At 43.1% G+C, this 18235-nt stretch overlaps 1 protein-coding gene across 5 annotated transcripts in view; it reads right to left on the reverse strand.

The window, feature by feature from the left end:
- MEIS1 (Meis homeobox 1) overlaps positions 1–18235 on the reverse strand; it is a 109234-nt gene that overhangs the window by 62625 nt on the left and 28374 nt on the right. The window lies entirely within an intron of this gene.

Below are 18235 nucleotides of genomic sequence, written 5' to 3' on the forward strand. Positions count from 1 at the left end.
CATATCTTCCATCACTACATATTCCTAGACATCAGCTACCCAGGATTACCTTGAATAGGCAAACTGATGGGAGGAAAGGGAAAAACTTCTGGTGCACTCCAGAATTTGAGTATTATTTATGTCACTACATCCAGTGGAATCAACTTTGGGAAACCACTGCGAGAGGGATGAAGGACAGGAAGAAGGTAACTCGGCCATTTCCAGTTCATCTCTCTTTGACTCCATTCCTTTGCAGTAAGAGTGCTTAACCAAAATCCCACAGAAAGCTCAAAGCAAAGCTGGGTCACAGCAAAAAGCTATAAGCCATACAGTGTCTTTAAAAAAAAAAAAAAGACACAAATTCAAATATACTTCAAAAAGCAAGTAAAAAAGATTTCTGGTGTTTCTTTTTCAATTCCCACCATTTGTTATTATCTCTAGTAGCAACTGTAGTAGAAGTAGACAGAAAGAAAAAAATCATATATTTTTAGTAATGTGATGTACTTTAGATGACATGAATGAGTAACCAAGGAAGTTAAACAAAACCTCAGATTCTGGCAGGCTGAAAACCACAGGCATCAGCTTCCCCTAGGCAGGTACAGACCACGTGGAAGAATAATTTTGCTTTTCTGCTGAAGCAACCTCACCCTTGTTGAAAGGGCTGAGGACCTCGTCTTGCTCCTTCCACCCACTGGAGATGGAAAAAGACTTTCATCTGTCCAGCTCACCACTTGATCTGTCTCCTCCTGGGGCAGCCTGGCAGTGCCCATGAAGTCACCAGCTTCACCTTTGAAACGTCTCTGCCAAATATCCTGTTGCTCAGATGGTACCCTCTCAGCTGAGGTTACTAAGAAATATATTTTTACCATGTACCTTCTCTTCCCAGCTTTCAAGATGTGTTTCTTGACTGATGTGCGAGGATGCACCATGCACAGGGAGACAGCCAACGCTGCCCTTGGTCAAACACCAGCAACATCTCTGTGCCATTCCTGCACGTGCAGTATCAACTAGAAGGGTTTTCTAGGCACCGGTTGCCATGCTAAGGAAAAAACTGACTTTTTTGAGCATCCTGTAAATGCTGGGAAAAGAGAAGAATAGGAAGGAAATGGAAGGAGCAACCTGAAAAGGAGAAGGGAAAAACAGGAGGCATTGGCTCAAAGGAGAGAGTTGACCACACCCTTAGCTCTGCCTTCATCTATAGAAAATGTTGGCTTTTATAAATCTCAGAAAAAAATGTGGTGTGTGAGCTAAGTCAGCCCCTAGGCAGATTTAACTTGGGTGACCTGAACTTACTCTGCAGATCACCATAGGTCTCCCTGACCTTGGCAGGGACACAAGGATCATATTTTCTCATGGCTGAATTACTCCGGAATAATTCTGCCAATGTATTAGACATAAATAGCCTTTTATTTAGCATTGGGCAAATACGTTTGTTCTTTCTGCCTCTTGCCTCCCCAGACAAAATCTATTTATTGGGATAAGGAAAACCCCACCCTTCATTAAGGTCTGGGTACACATCTTGAGGGCCAGGCAGAAGCTTGGCTGCTTCATGCTCATGGCAGTGTATTTTCAGACATTGCCTTCAGCAATATGCATTCTGGAGTTAACTGGTAAGATTGCTTTTGATTGGAGTGGTCAGCCCGCGTCTTTGAAGATGAATACACAAGTATCTTCATGCACAAAGGAGGGCGAATATACAGATTGACAGTGGGAAGGTTCAGCTTTGATCGCCAAAACAGAAAACACGATCCTTGCTGTACATCTACGTGTAAGTGAGGAGCAACTCCACTACAATCAGCCAACTTGCACTGCGATAAGCAAAAAAAAAAAAAAAAAAAATCCCATCTCAGTCTTACAGAAAATTGACCAGTTTGGAAGGAACAGGTAAACAGTGTGTTCTTGGACAAGAGTCAGCACAATTTGGATGATGCAGACCTTTCCGTTCAAGAGCTGCACTGGTTTTTGCGTCTGGTCACTTGAGGTCATGTCGCAGAGCTTTGAGGCTCTGCAGAAGCCCTGCACGCTTCCTCCTCATGATGGAGGTGGCTAAAGCGGCTATTAAAATCAGTTGTTTTTCTGATGCCACCTGCTTCTTAATTGCTAAAGAAATGGGGACTGAAACCACAGAAAGGGCTTTCTGGCACTGGCTAAGGAAGTATCAGTTTTTGAGGTCAGAATAACATCCCTTAAAAATATGAATCAGAGTGGTCCTTTCATGCTGCATCTTGATAAAGACAGGCAAAACATCAGCAGATTATTTTGATGAAGACCAGGAGAGTTTTGTAATATATATACAGACACACACTCAGACATGCATAAAAAGGAAATAAAATACTTGCAAACTCGTATTCAAATTGTCTTGTGACAGTCAAATAATCCTAGTAAATACAGTTTTCACCGTCACTCAGAACGAGAGTCTCTTCTAATAAACTCATTGCATCTTGAGCTGAATGGAAACACAATTTTCCAACTGTTTGTGAATTGCTTGCCTCATCCGTACAAAACTTTTGCTGTATGGCTGACCACTTACAACCTGGAGGCAAGTGTCTCAGTCTAAGACTGGGTCACCAAGGCTTCTCAGGCAGAAAAAGAAGTCTCCAGTCACACACTTGCACTTGTTCCCATTGCAGTCTCGGAGCAATAATCACCGATGCCAACACTGGCGATTCTCTTGAGACTGGAAAACGCTTTCACAAATATCTGCCAATTATGTGAACAGTCGCCAACAATGCCAGCCTCTGAACCATTGCTAATCACGCTGCCAGTTTCTATGCAAAGCAACTTCGAGTTTGGTCATTTATTTTAACTGCCTGACCAGCTTCACCTGCAATTTGCAGCTTAGGTGGATGAGGAGGGAAGACAGAGATTTTCTTCTATAATCACCAGTTGAAATACAAAGTTCAGCTAAAAAGCATTATTACTTACACATTATTTAATGGCTTCTATGGAAAAGACTTTGACGCAACAACCATATCGGCAATGGATATGATCTCAGCAGTGACTTGAACAAGGAAAAATAGGCTTGGAGAGGGCAATACACTCGTGCCTGTAAGACCACACAGAAGCTCTCCCTTATGGTCACCTCTCAGCAGCCCAGGAGGCTTTCTGCACACCCGAGGTTGCACAGGAACCTCTCACAAAAGCACATAAAGAGAGGCTCAGGACAGTAGGTGCTCTACATGTTGGCTCAAAGACGAAACCAGTTTCTATGCCTCATGGCAGAGAGAGAGAGATGTAAATAAGGAGGCGGAAGTCTCAAAGCAGTCAACAAACACATGGGAAAGCCCAACCTTCTGATGCACTGCTGGGATCTGTGCCGGTTATGACTCTTGCAGGGAAAGCAGAACAGCTCGCAAGGAAACCTCCACCGGGACATCCTTGGAAGCACCTCACTCAGCTCCCCTCCCTGGGTTTACCCTGGAGAGTCATCCCTCAAGATCCCAGATAAGGCGTGCTGACAAGGTGCTGAATGAAAGCCCGTGCTGCTGCTGCCAGTACCCTGCCCTCCCTCCGGGCCTGCGAACCTCCAGCACTGGAAACCCAGCACCATCCCCAGCCTTCACACTCACGGCTTCCCAAGGAAGGAAGCCCTGAATTTAACGTTCTTAGGGCACAGTGCGGTCACTGTGCACAATGCAGAGATATTTTTTCAGGACAGCATCCAAGTGGACTTTCTCATTTTTGCTAGGCAGGTAAGAGTTTGATATACTGCATAGAAATTATTAAAAACCCCCTCCACCTGGAGATTGCTACAAATATGACTACAAAACAAAGCAGACAAATAAGCCTTTTTGAATGCATATTAGTGGGTTTAAATGGACTGTATGTGCATCTTGTTAGTTTGGAGTGGAAGAAGGTTTAACTCTGGTTTTACATTTAAAAGCAGACAAGGAAGGTACATGGAGAGAAGTCCCAGCAGCTGCCATGCCAGCAGACAAAGGACCCGGCGCCCAAATAGCACAACAAAGCGAAGCCCGGAGTTGTTTGAACGTGGCCATTCCTACATCAACTCAGCAACAGATTTCATTTCAAGGCTTCGCTCACAGAGCCTTTCATCTCATGAAGGACCCCAATGGTGTTCAGTTGAAAGCTGAGCAAAGTGTTGCTACCAAGTTTCACAAGCCTGTCCATCATGTTTTATATTTAAGTCCCCAGCTCCCAGAGTCACGTGAAAGCCTTCCACCAAAACCACACACACACTGATAAAACAAGGAACTTCCCGATGGCAGAGCAAGCTTGGAACCTGGCCTCCCGAGAGCGAGGCATGGGAATACAGACACTGTCTCCCCCATGAATAATATTTTTAAAAATGTATTTCTTTTCCTCTCTATGTCAAGATTTTTAAACACTTCAGATTACCGATATTGGTCAGCAAAGGCAACAGGTTTCATGAGATGCTCAGGCCAGCGTGCTCAGGAGCTGCAGAGGACACAGCCTCACCCACATAGGCAGCGTCCAAGCCCACTCTCCGCGTCTTCAGCGGAACAAAACACTTTATTCTGCTTCACCATGCAGAGCAAACATTTCCTTCCTAAAGAAACGTCAAGTTTTAGCACAGATTCATCCCTCCTTACTTTGAGCATTTAAGTCAGACTGCCAAGCTGAGCATCTGAGCGAGGCGATTAGTCCTCCCCGAGTCCCTCCACAGTCAATGGAGAGAAACAGAAACTCTCCAGAGGGAAATTCAGGATTGAGATGACTACAAGAATATGCACACTATTAGCTTTGAATACTGCACAGAACCATAAAAACTTACAAGCAGCGAGGCTATCGCAAGGAAACGATGGGCAAAGAGGGTTGAATATGCCCATCTCTGTTTCTAAACAAGATCTGGACTTCAGGGCCCCTTCTAAAATTACTCAGGGGGGGAAAGGCTGAATTTAGCTCCCATCCATCACCTTATCATGAGGATACAACCTCACGCTTCCTGCCACTGAGAATCTGGGAAAATGCAAAATTCTACCTCTTATCATCAAATCAGAATTAATTTCTTCTTCCTATTTTGCCTTACTTGAGGAAAAAAAAAAGCTCTCCTTGATAGATAGCTAAATTTATGTCTTACCAAACTGAATGTAAATGCAAGGAACAGGAAGCTTTTACTTGGAAACTGGAATTTCAAGCACTCAGTGGCAAACAATGAACTGGAGAGATAAAGATGCAATGGCAATGGCAGGGGACAGACCTGCCAAGCTTCCTGCCCATGCTGACTCAAGAGCATGTGTCCTACCATGATACGGACCGGCCACACCGCTTGCTTTTATTTTGGTAATTGGTATTTGTTCCTGTGAAAACCCCTATAAAAACAAGTCGGAAGACCGGACAATAGTAGACTCACCATCTCTTATAGCCAGATCTTTTACTTAACACTTTAGCAAAAGATGTAATCAGCAGATCTTTGTCCATTTATACAATTCTCTCTGCTGCGATGAGGATTGTATTACGCTCTCCAGCACCCGCCAGATCAGAGCGTCCAGCCTGGCCCATCACTTCAAGAGATTGATCTGATACTTGAAAGCACATTTGCTATTATCTACTCTGGCCCTTTGGAAATGACATTACACAGATACGGGGGGCAGGCAAATATTGTCGCTCTTTTATTATTCCTGCCGTTCCCTCGCTTGTAATATCTGAGAAGTTCCCAGGTCAATGGGATTACTTTATCTTCCTCCCCTTTCCTTTATCTCCTCCCTCACCCCACAGGTATCCGTGTCCAAATGGGACTCTTCGGCAGGGGGTTTGCTTGACCCGGGTCACTCGGAGGTCAAGCTTTTCATCACTTGCTAATGCAAAGCTTCCCCCCAGCCCTCCGCCGCCCGGGGATCCAGGGCACCCCCTCCCCATGCCCCCCTCTCCTGGACGGGGATGCAGATGAAGAAGGCAAACGCTCCTTGGTAAAGCTACAGAAGCAAAATCCTCCCCATATGGGAACTGGAACATGTTTTGTGGTTTTAAATAAACAAAGCAAAAGGAGAAGCTCCTGAAAAATCAGCTCAGCAGAGACTTTATTCCTGCACTAAACCTGAAGGATGGGAGGCTTAACTAGTTAGGAGCAACTTGGACTGTATTTTTGCCTACCAGAACGAAGATCAATTTTTATTTAGATTGATTTTAAGATTTACATGTGAGAAATTGATACGATTGGATCAAATATATACTAAAACAAATTGTTGACTCCCATGAAAGCCAATAAAACCAAAACAAATTTCACAGATTTCATCTGCCAGCATTTGAGATTTGTTTTATTTCATTATTTTGTATACATTTACAGAGCAGAAATTTGCTTAACTCTTTTCCACTTTTCTTTTACCAAAACAATAAGACTCTGCAGAATATTTTGTACTTGGATATTATCACCAGGATAGCATATGGCAAACTAGCAGCAGGCAGTTTATCTTCATCCTCTTTGTAAGCTAAAATTAGCACAATGCTCCTGCAACAGCATATGATGTATTCAGACCAGTGCGATATACCTAACACAACTTCAGAGCCATCCCTGGCTAACCTCCACCATTCAAGTAAATTGATTATTAATTTTAATTGAGTATTAATATGTTTAGTATCAAGTCGGCATTTATCAGCTTGAGACGCACTTTTAAGCTTAATGCTGCCGTTGCACCTACACCAACTGCAACAGTAAATAAAATGTGTATTAATGACACACAGAACTGCAATTAATTTGTCTGAGACAACTCTAATTTATATTAAAACATTATATATGGAAAGTCATGCTGCAAAATTGCATATTTGTGCATACTCTGCTTTTTGGTGAGTGATCCAATTAATGGCGGTGGAGGGCTGATACACCCATGTTACGACTAACACGCACCTCCTGCTGCAGCTGGCATTCCTGCAGATTGTTAGCTGGTTACTTTACTGGGATTTAATTCAACCAAGTTACTAACTTTATTGGGATTAAATTCAACCGAGTTACCAGCTTGACATTTCCCGACAAAGTGGCTATGCCAGCCTTCTCTGCTCGCCAGTCTGCCATTCAACCCGGTAAATTACAGCCACCTCAGGGGTTTTTTAGTTGGATTAAGTCTGTGGTGAGACACTAATGTGAACACCGCTTGCTGATTTGTTTCTTGCAGCTGTAATGCCAAGGAACTTAGCACACAATGCTCTTTCTAAAGGAAATACGAAAGGTCCTGAAAAAGCCCTGTACTTCACAACAGAGGTCGTTTTTTCTTGCCAGGTTCACAGAATAAAAATGTGTATTAGTGGGAGGTAGCCACCGAACACACACACAAACTATAAGTATTTATATACTGACATCCAAAGATTTTGTGGCTCAGCCTGCTCAACAACTGACAAATCATCCCCCTGCTTTACCTACAGCCCATCACAAAATGATAATATGGGACCAAGCCTCCCTGATAGTTCTACTGAAATAATATCACCACGATTCTTGCTTTTACACAGCCAGCCTCACGCAGAATTTCCATGCGTTATTCCAGACAGACACAGAAAAAAAGAACACAGGCAGAATGCTGCACCAAAGCCTCTCCTAGGGCATCCTTGTTGCCACAGTCAGGGACAGGAGAGGACAAATAGGAGATGCTTTATTTAGCAGGGAAGGGAGGAGGAGTATGGCACGAGCATTACATTTCAACCCCACTTTATTGCCTCTTTTCCACCCCCTCCTATTCGCCTGTGTCTTATCCCCTAACTCTTTAGCACGAGGCTGCTAAGCTCTGACATTATGGTGCCCTGAAAGAAATTTAAACACAGTTTTAAATGACGACACTTTACTTCAAGCAGTTTGGCTAATACTGACCACATGATCTTTTTACCCGGCTTGACGAAGGCGGTCGACGCAGAAGTGCGTGTGCTGTAACCCAGAGCCCCAAGCAACAGAATTATAGAATCTTTAAGGCTGGAAGAGACCTCCAAGATCATCAAGTCCAACCATCAACCTAACACCACCATGCCTACTAAACCATGTCCTGACCATGGTGGACTTTCTCCCACAGTGCTCTGCCAGGGAGGGAGGAGGTCCTCTGGGCATGGCAATGAGAGCAACAAAAGGTTCTCCACCCTACAAGCCTTGCTTCCATGACCTTCACTTGCTGACCAGGCAGAGCTAAGATATGCCTTCTTCTGAAGTCCATTGGGACACTACGGACTCCAGAATATTTTTAGCATGCACTCATGTCACGCTAACTGCTATTCAGAGAGCTGAGGGAAGATATAAGAACCAGTGAGGTTACGTCCACCACCTTTAGCTCTTTTCTGAAGATGTAACTGGTGTCTCCTAGTAGGTCTTCTCCTGCCCTTCTGCAAAAGATGGATTTACAGCTCTGAGATGACACACAGTATCAGGGTTGCAAGGGCCACTGCTCTCCTGTGGCACAGGTTCAGCCATGGAAAAACAAAGTTGAAAAGGCCGTCCCTACTATAGTTTTATTTACTTATATGATGGTTCTTCTTTCTGACACCTCCACATTATGCTTCTGCAAAGAGCAACCACAAAAAACTGCCTGCAAACTCTCTGTGAGATTTTTTCAACACTAATGAGGAAGAAAATAAAAAAAAATATATATATAAATATACACATATATATCATCCATGCTTACCAGATGCCAGAGATACCACCTAGCAATGAGGAAGTTCCCAAGCCACAGAGTGCTGGAGGGTGGCAGAGGGCTCTGGGGAGACAGTGCTTGCCCTGATGTGACACTGCTCCCACAGCACCTCACAGGCCTGGCCAGGCTCTCCCATGTCCTTTCCCACTTCTCGAGCCCTACCAGCCAAAACTCCAGTGTGCCAAAGGCAAGATGCAAAGGCTACACGGAGGAGGCCTTATGGCTAAAGAGACAAGCCAGAGAGCAAGAAGGTTTTAACGACACCCTCATTCAAAGACCTGCCATAGCAATATCAGGATTTGCTCAGTCACATCCCTGCGATCCTGTACCAGCTTGGGGAGATGAGACATCAGGCCTCTCCCTCTGATATTTCGCATGGCACCGACTACTGGGTCACCAGGCCAGTGAGAAGCGGTCCCCGATGGATTATGCGGTTACAGGTGGCTCTGCCGCAAGCTGCAGGGGCTGCCCCGATCACCCAGAGAAGGTCCCAATCTCATTCATTAATTTAAGTAAAAAAATAAAAAACCAAAAGCCCGTGTGCATCAGTGTGCTTAGAAAACATGATGTCAGCATCTTACTGCGTTGATCCTATTAATTAATCCCTTAAAAAATGCCCCCTCACCCACAAACATATAATATAATGCCGGCTTAATCTTACCTAAAAAAAAATACAATGCAATAAGATTACTAGTCTGACTCTGCTAACTGTTACAGCACTGCTTAATCCTGTATTTCAGTGCTTTAACAAGCTCCTACAATACTGTGCGGAGTTTATCAGAGCAGTTGCCGAGACAAGAAGGACTTATGTTTTAACCAATATAATTCCACAGTCTTTTGTGCTCTTTTCACGTTATTTTTATACAATGACTTTCATCCAGGAAGATCTCAAAGCCTACTGCCTGTTTCTCTTTCTACCTAAGTCTTTCTTTCAGGTTTAATATTGGAGCAGGATTAGAAATTAGAAAGAAATTATGTATTTTTATATATAAGCGGGGGGTATAGCAGCAAGATCTGCTACGGCAGGATCCCCCGAATGCAGTTGGGATGGGTGACATTGAGCTGGCCCCCTCCTCTCAAAAAACTACAAAGGAATCCCACCTGGGAATCTGCCCAAAAAAGCAGATGCAATAAGACCTACCAAAGTATCATCCCTTCCATCCCTGAAATAACTTTCTCTTCGTTCCCAAGCCGCCCTCCCACTGGCACGGCCCCGCTCCGGCAACACATGCCCACAGCCAAGCATTTCCCGATCTTCGCTGGTTATGGGGTTATAGACATATTAAGCTTCCCATGGAATAGAAGAAGAAAGCTCTGCTCCCTCCCTGTAATTATCAAATCACTCTGAAAATGAGGAAGAATTGAGAATCCTCATTACAGCACATCATAAAACACAGCGATGTCTCGTGCTCGCTATATGTTATTGGTGTAGTCTGCCAACAAAACTTTACAAAGAGCGCAGGAATTCATGTTTGCAGAGATATTAAAGTCATAAAAGGGGAAATTTGTATTTTATTTTCCCACAGCCTAAATGAAGGTGAACCAAGCAAATTTGGCAAAGAGCGCTAGTCAGATGCCATTTCCCACAGCAGCATGGTATTTTCCTCTGGGAATAAAACATTTTCCTTCAACTACTGTTTATAACTCTTATCAGTTCAACAGCAATAGAGCCATCAAGTCCAATATCTCGTGGAAAAAAGTCAAGGTCAACAAGTACTTGCATTTTCGTTTATCTTTAGCTGCAATTGCTACTGACATTCAATTGGGTAATAAACATGAGGACTGTCAAATGCTCTCAGCAAACAGGTGATCCAAAAGCTATCAGAGAGAAAGAGGCTACTGCCAGGTAATCAAACAATTCTGTTGCAACAATTATGATTTGAGTGCATTCATTTACAGAAGCAATCACCTGTCAAATTTGAATGAACGGCGTCAAACCATTCCCACCACCGGGGTAATAAGGGTGAGAAAATACAAACTATGTCTACTTTCTTCCCAACAAAAGCATGCTGGCATTAGCAAGAGCCATCCAAAAAGAAGGATAAATTTAAAAATCCAGTATCTTATTTCCTGAATTTTTAAAAAATAATTTAACATAAAAATTAGAGGAGATCAGTCCAAGTAGCTCGATCTCGCATCGGTCTCTCCCAGGAGCAGTAATCGGTGGTTAGGAACACCGAATAGCAAGGAGGGGTACGCAGAAGCGGCTCTGCCACGGCTCTGACAATCAGCACTTGCGCAGCTTCCTGAGCCAGCAGTTGCATCTGGACCGGGGTTTTAAATAGCTACAGAAGGACCTATTTTTCCACGAATTGGTCTAATCTCTTTTCGTTCCCTGCTGACCTCCACAGCACACTGTAGCAATAAATTTAACCCAACATGTAAACCATTTTTGTTTGTTTTAAACCTGCTAACACTCTGGAAAGCTTCTGTGCCATAAGCACCCACCCCTAGTTCTTGTGTTATGGGACAAGCATCCACTTTCTCCATACACAACTCATTATTTTAAAGACTTGTCTTCCAACCTTAGTCATGTTTCGTTTTTTTTCCCCTCCCAGCATTTCACGTGAGAGGCAGGAAAATGGTTTACGCCAAGCGGCTTGATGACACACCCTGTTGCATCACTAATCCAGAAACATTGCGTGTTTACGGGTTTATACTCATTGCGATAAAATGTTTCTCAAAAGCGGAGGCTGTCTCCGGAACACGGCTTTGCTTCTTTAACTTCCAATTTAAAGAGGTTAATGGTGCACACTTGCAAGTCACGCTCTGCCTGCATCAGATAGCAAAAGATTCAGCTGAAGCCACCAAGACCTGGAGAAGCAAACAGGAAAAGGGCTGATGCCTTCACGATGGAAAGCATATGGGCCATATAGGAAGCTCATTGGCTCCAATGAGCCACTGCAAGCTAAAGGAGGACACTCAGAATGCATAGGGGAAAAAAAAAAAAACTACCAGTAAAGCAACAATTTTTCTAAATCAAATTGTATCGGTAATCTTCAAAACACAAGACTCAGGTACTGCTAAAAAGGAGTATCTTGGACACTGAAAACTTCAAACCTATTTCTACAACCACTTGCAACTCTTCTCTGCCCCATTCAAGGTGGAAAGCAAGATGCTCTTCAGTCCCAAACCTTACTTTTTACAGCCCAAGATGTGATTTAGCAATGTGGTATTTTCCACTGCTGTTCCCTGCTTGGCCTATTCAAGATCTTGTCCTCAGTAACACACCCAGGGCCGTGCAGACACGCTTTGGGGCCTGCAAAAGCCCTGCACCGCTGATGCAATGCTCACTTGAGGGTCAGGGCCATGTTCTTACATACACGTCTATGTATACACAGACTTGCGCACAGCCCCACAGATGTTTAATGGGCTAGACGTTTCTAAGTTTAGAAAAACTTCCCAAGAAAAAGGAAAAAAAAAAAAAAAAAAAAAAAAAAAAAGGACTCCAGCACAGGAATTTTGCTGCTTGATTACAGATGGGAGGAGAAGTCAGAATATTTGTATTTCCATAGCCACTTTAAAGGTAAACAGTCTTTTTCCCTCCTTTTGCTCTGCCAATGATGGCAACAGCTTCAGCCTGAAGGATCTGCCTCCTGATGCGATCGCCTCTCTGCTCCTCTCCCAGCTGCAAGCTTTTCCTAAGCAAAGACTGAAAGTCGCATTAAACCGTGCTGAAATGGTTGTGCTGGTTTTGAACTGCTTATGGGGGCTGACCTGAAAAACAAGTTGCTACTCAGATGGAGAAATTCAGGTTTCCCCTGAAAGGCAAATGAGAGGAAGGAAGGTTTTTATAAGGAAAAGAATTCGTTTACAACTACGTTACCCACAATTTAGGCAAAACAAGCAACATTTATAAGTATTTCAGTTAGCTTTGCCAAAGCAAAAAGAAAAACGTCTGTTAATAACAGACATTCAGAGCTAATGTGAACGATTAAAATAAATCCTGACACTGGGGATAGATTGATGCTCAAATCACGACAGACACCCGCTTCCAAGTGAGGACTCTCTCCCATGCACCATACTGGAAGCATAACCCTGCCTAGCTGAGGCACGGAGGCTTAACGCTGCCGAAATCTAACTTTAACAGCTGAATTAGGCTGATGAGACCAGAAAAAAAAAAAAAAAAAAAAAAGCACACGAACCACCAAACCAGAAGGAGGAAAAAACAGTTTCACGCCCTCCGGCTTTAGAGCAGAATGATAAATTGACATCATGTTGTTATGAGCATAATCCTCAACTACTCAATCACTGTTAAAAAATAAAACATGATTCTGGGGAGATAAAAATAATTAATGCTGGTGCTGCTGAAGAATATGCACCTACATGAAGAGTTTCAAATAAATATGAGGTTGTTTCAAATCTCCAATCTCACGTCAAAGGAAGAGGCACAGGTGCTCACACTGATTTAAAGCAAACTGAGTGCTGCCCACTTGATGGAAAAGCAAGAAAAGAAAAGGGGATGGCAGAGCCTCGGCAGGAAAACTGACACCGCTCCATTTCCAAACAAGCCTATTACGCTTAATTCAGGATTCACAATACATAAAGCGCTAGAAAAAAAAAAAATACTGGGAGCAGCCCCTGTTGACTAATGCCCTGTCTTTTCCAATCGAGGGTCACATCCAGTCTAACCGATCGCATGATAATGGCATCAGAAAAGGTCAATCAAAGACAAGCCGAAGCTTCCACTGCCTGGCTGACCTTCGGAGCTTGTGACAAATTGCTATCAGTCAATGTCAACTAATGACAGCGGCTCTTTGGCTAATCAATTGTTCTAAAAATGATCAAGAAAACTACTCGCAGGACAGCTCATTTTCACATCAATGCCTCTGAAGTATGAAAAGCTCATTTTTTTTGAGTTTTTAATAAGCTCATAAGTAAAGCAGTTACTTGGTAACAGGGGTCACCTTAGTGAAAAGACAGAACCTTTGTCTGCCTTTTACACATTCTTTTATTACCATATTATAGTAAAAATATGCCATGCCATTACTATGCCAGAGGGCTACATAGTAAAGTAGGTAATACTTCATACTTTTTTTTTTTCTTTTTGAGATAAATACTTCTGTGGTTTAGGGGCCTCTGTTTGGATGTAAATAATTGTTGATATACTGGTCACATATTTAAATGCAAAGCGATCACTGCCTGCACGCAGGTGACGTGATCGCTCGTTACTCACCCAAACTTCATGTGACAGAGCCGGTAGCGAAAGGCACACTGCAAAATCCAGCGATGCTGCTGGGAAGTTAAGGTCCAACAGCAGCTATTTTGTTCTTGAACCCACCCATCCCATGCGAGCGCAACTTATTCTGACTATTTCTGACGGAATTCACATTTGGTAGGAAAACTGCATGCTCCAAAAGCCTCAAAGCCCTGCAAAAGCAAACAGACGTTTCCACCCTGGAAGGATTCTGTGTGTAAAAGTCAGCGTGGAAACGCACACAGGCTTGGGCTGTGGGAAATACATCACAGCTCTCCCAGTACAGTAAAGGGGGGGCCGTGGACTAGAGATTTGTCCATCCCTTCGTCATACCTGCCCCTCCCAGCATCATCTTTGGCCACTTCTCAAAGCCTCATAGCCAGACCACGCTCTAATCTGCATTCATGCAGTAAATATTGCCGAAACAACAAATCCACACTGGTCTAAGCCTTGAGAAGTGCAGGCATAATTATGCTTTGCTTTTCCTTAAGGAGAACATCAGGCAAAGTGCACCACAGGGCATCGCACCACAAGAAGCCCCTCAAGAAGACACCGCGTTGAGAGGGCGCAAGGAGCCATCATTCAAGCATAGTGCCGCTTTGTACTTGGGTTTACCTCTTTATTTGGGCAACTCCCATCCACAGCACCTGTACTACCAAAAAGGATCTACTCCAAGGAAAACACCTCTCCTCAACCCAACCATCCCCAAAGCAATCCCCTGCCTTGCTACGGAGAAGTGGGGGGAAAAGCACTAAACGAGAAGCATTAAAACTTTTGTTTTCGTCGGAGAAACTGCAAAGTGACAGCAGTTTCAGGTTACACCTTAAACCTGCCTTGCTATGGTAGTTTTTCAAATTAAAATATCTTCTGTGGCCTCAGCCACTCTCAAGCCGTCCATAGGCAAGAAAGAAAGGAGGCAGGGCAACACTTAAGCTCAGCCATAATTGGAAGTATGTGAAAAATGAAGTGTCAGTTCGGTCAATAAAGGGCAAAGGTGAAGGGGAACTGCAGCCCAAACTCGGTGCGAAATGTGCTCATTAAGACACCCAATCCGTGGGCTCCTGCCCACCTATCCCATTAGTCATCAACCATCTGACCGCTTCAAATGCCTTGCCTCCCCGCTCTTATTACTTTTCTTCTCCCATGTTAAAAAAAAAAAATAATAAAAAAAAAAAAGGCGAGCCGGTATATAAATCCTTGCTCAGTCATCTGGAACATAATGTGGCCCTTCTCTCCCACTCTGCCCAGCTCTGCCGCCTGCCTTCGCAGCCTCCAAACAACCGCCTTGAGATTCCCAGCAATAAGGAACACGATTGCCTTTTTGCCTATAGGTTGCCCAAACTCGTACAAAAGCTGGAAAAAAACAAACATTGCAGCCATTGATACATTTTTATAAAGAAATATCGCTGCTTTATACTCCTGGCTTGAAAGAGCAACAATTATTTGGAGGTTAAAAAAATGTTCTGAACCCAGGCCGAGTCTTGCACAAAAAAAATAGGAAAGAAACAATGTGCTCAAACAGGAGACGCTGATAGATTATTTTTCTTTTTCTTTCAAGCCGTGTAGGAGAGCTAAACTTGGGAATTAAAGAGCCCCGCTCTGGATTAAAAGTGACTGTACCAGGGCTTTGTTCAGCATCCTCCTGGCCTGACCACTTGAAAAATAAACAAAATAGATCTGTTAATACCCCAAACAGGAACGTTTTAAAGTTAGAATATGCAATAAGATAAAATACTCTTGCCGTGAGCTCAGCATCACTTGCCCGTGCTGAAGAACTTGCTTCTCTTTTTTTTTTAATAGAATTTAGGAAGTTATTTCTGCAGTGTGTAAATCCAGATCTCTTTGTACCATTTGGAGACAGATCTCCAAAGGCCCTTCGCGATAAGTTCAGAGCAATGGGAAAACAGCCCTTGAAACTCTTTCATAATATTATTCTGCATTCCTGTACTATAACTATCCCCTACGATGACACAATACCAGGCCTTCAAAAGAGGTTGTGTCAACGTGCGATGCAATAACAGACCCTGCTGTTCAGTGGCACGAGACCCCATAACAGCTCCCTACCAGTTAAATATGGATTTCTACAATAGATTGGAGTAGCTGGGAGTCAGTACTATTTACTAAGTAAATAAACATACATATTAAAAAAGATTTTGAAACGTTCAGAGGAAAGAGCATCTCTCCTGTTTTCAAAGGTACTAATTCGATGTTTGTTGTGCATAGGGACATAAATAGGTTAAAAATGCACTTTGTGGGGAATCAGGTGAAGAAGAAACATTTCCCAGAAGTCCAAAAATAGACCTTAACATAGTCTGGGTTAAGGACTAAGGGAGAAAACTCTTGCCAAGGGGCTTCAGCTTCCCAGTCTGCGTGCCTCTCTGAAAACGCAAAGCTCACACGTCGCATCCTTGTGACACCTTCAACCAGGCTGGAAACCCATCCCAGAAGGTGCTTGTACCTACCCTCAACAGGGGAAGCAGGCTGTGGGAACAACCTAAACATAGTTACTTTTCGAGGGTTATATTTCTGGTGATTAGATTTGGTTTTTTTAAATGGCAAATGTGCTCTTGACAGATGGAACCAAAAGGAACTTTTACAAACTCCTAAAAATAGGGAAGCCCATAATATACTGAATATGTGTCACACAACGCATGCATCTTGAGTTAACTCCTGTGCTCACAAACACGAACGCATGGGTCCACGGCCTTTCGCTGCCGCCCCTCTGCGGCACACTGGCTGCTCAACTGGCAGAGGCGAAACCATGAGTTTGACCACAGCATTGCCACTCCTCACATATTTTCTCAGAAGAAAAGCCTCCAAATCACGCCATTTTCAACTTAAACGTAGCTAGGGAGACACAGGGTATTTGCTATCTTTTTCTTCTCTTCCCTTTTGGTCATTCAGGAATTCAGACTTTTTTAATTCTTCCCCATGCGAGAAGGCTAAAACCATGTTTTTTCACACAAGTTATACATACATGCGTGCATGTGCTTAAACAAATGAGATTCCCCCATAATCTCAACCTTCAGAGGGCTTCGAGCAAACAAGACCTAAAGCAAGGCTCAGTGAGACCACCGCTACTCTTCCCGCATCCCTGTTCCTCAAAAAAAAAAAGACCATTTCCATAGGTGACAAGAGGCCCAAAGGCATGTCCCAGTAGCCAAGACCCTCTGGACACAGTCACCTCTCCAAAACTCCCTTCTCAAGCTTGACCCAAGAGCTCCAGTTAACAAATTCTCATTTTTTTTACTCTTTCCTAAAGTTTAAATGCAACAGGCCTTCTTCACGAAACGCATCCATCAAGCGCTGGCAGAAATTCCAGCCTCAATAAACCGTACTCCAGGATTTGGATAAAAGTTTCTGAATTGGCTAAAGCATCACTGTGGATATTTAATAGGACTTGAGCTCTAAAGTCAACTTAGAAAAACCCTTCCTGAAAGAGAGGTTGCACGTTGCTAGGAAGAGACCAGGATGGCAATGATGAAACATCAGATATGACTGGCATTCTGGACTAATAAAATGCCCTATTTAAGAGAAAATGAAGCCTGAAAACCTTAAAAAGTACACCAGGAATAAGAAGATCAATTTCCAAAGTGCCCAAGAGATTTAGGAGCATGCTGGCAAGCCTCCCCACAGTTGTTTTGTCCATGCACGTATACACATAAACACACGCACATCCGTCTAAGAAAGGAACAGCCCTATCAGAGTAAAAAAAAAAAAAAAACCCTCCAAACACCACGTTTTAGTTCAAAGCCTATTTTTGCAGCAGCTTTTTCACCCTTGAAAAACCCAGGGATTTAAAGTTTGCTCTGAAAGCAAGGGGCTCTAATGAACATACTGACACCACTTCAACCATAGCACTGTGAACAGCACCACTAGAATATATACGTATACACACTTGAAAGAAAAAAGGCCCCCTGAATTTATGTTGCATATCATTTTCCAGTAAAAGTCAGAGGTCAGAAGGTTACCAGTTTCTGCCTCAGCTCTGCAACAGTTTACTATTCCAGGCCCCATTTTTACTAGGCTATACTTGCGATGAAGTCAGCAACTTTTCTTTAAACAAGAAAGTGTCTCAAATACTTAAAATTCTATAAAGAGATGCTATTCACTGTGTACGTTAGGTCCACGTGTATAAAAAATTTAAATATACTGGTTTAGTTTAAAAACTAATCTTGTTAAATGTAGACTTTGCAATGCTAATCAGTGCTGCTCAACCTTTTTTTGGAAACACAATTCCTTTGTTGTCTAACCGCACTTGAATGAAACATGATCATAAACCCAGATTTAAAAGTATATACCTATTGTGAGTTTAGAGTCAACTTCAATAAAGCACTCCCTTTTATATTCAGATTAAGGATCCTTTTTAAATTTTAATTGCATTAAATTAACACTAAATCCACTGCAGTTGGTCTCTTCAGAAAAAAGCATGAAGTATTTAAACAGCTTCTCAGGAAAACCCAGAACTTCAGTT

Source organism: Chlamydotis macqueenii, chromosome 3, assembly GCF_036417535.1.
Source record: "Chlamydotis macqueenii isolate bChlMac1 chromosome 3, bChlMac1.mat, whole genome shotgun sequence".
NCBI classification, from domain to species: domain Eukaryota; kingdom Metazoa; phylum Chordata; class Aves; order Otidiformes; family Otididae; genus Chlamydotis; species Chlamydotis macqueenii.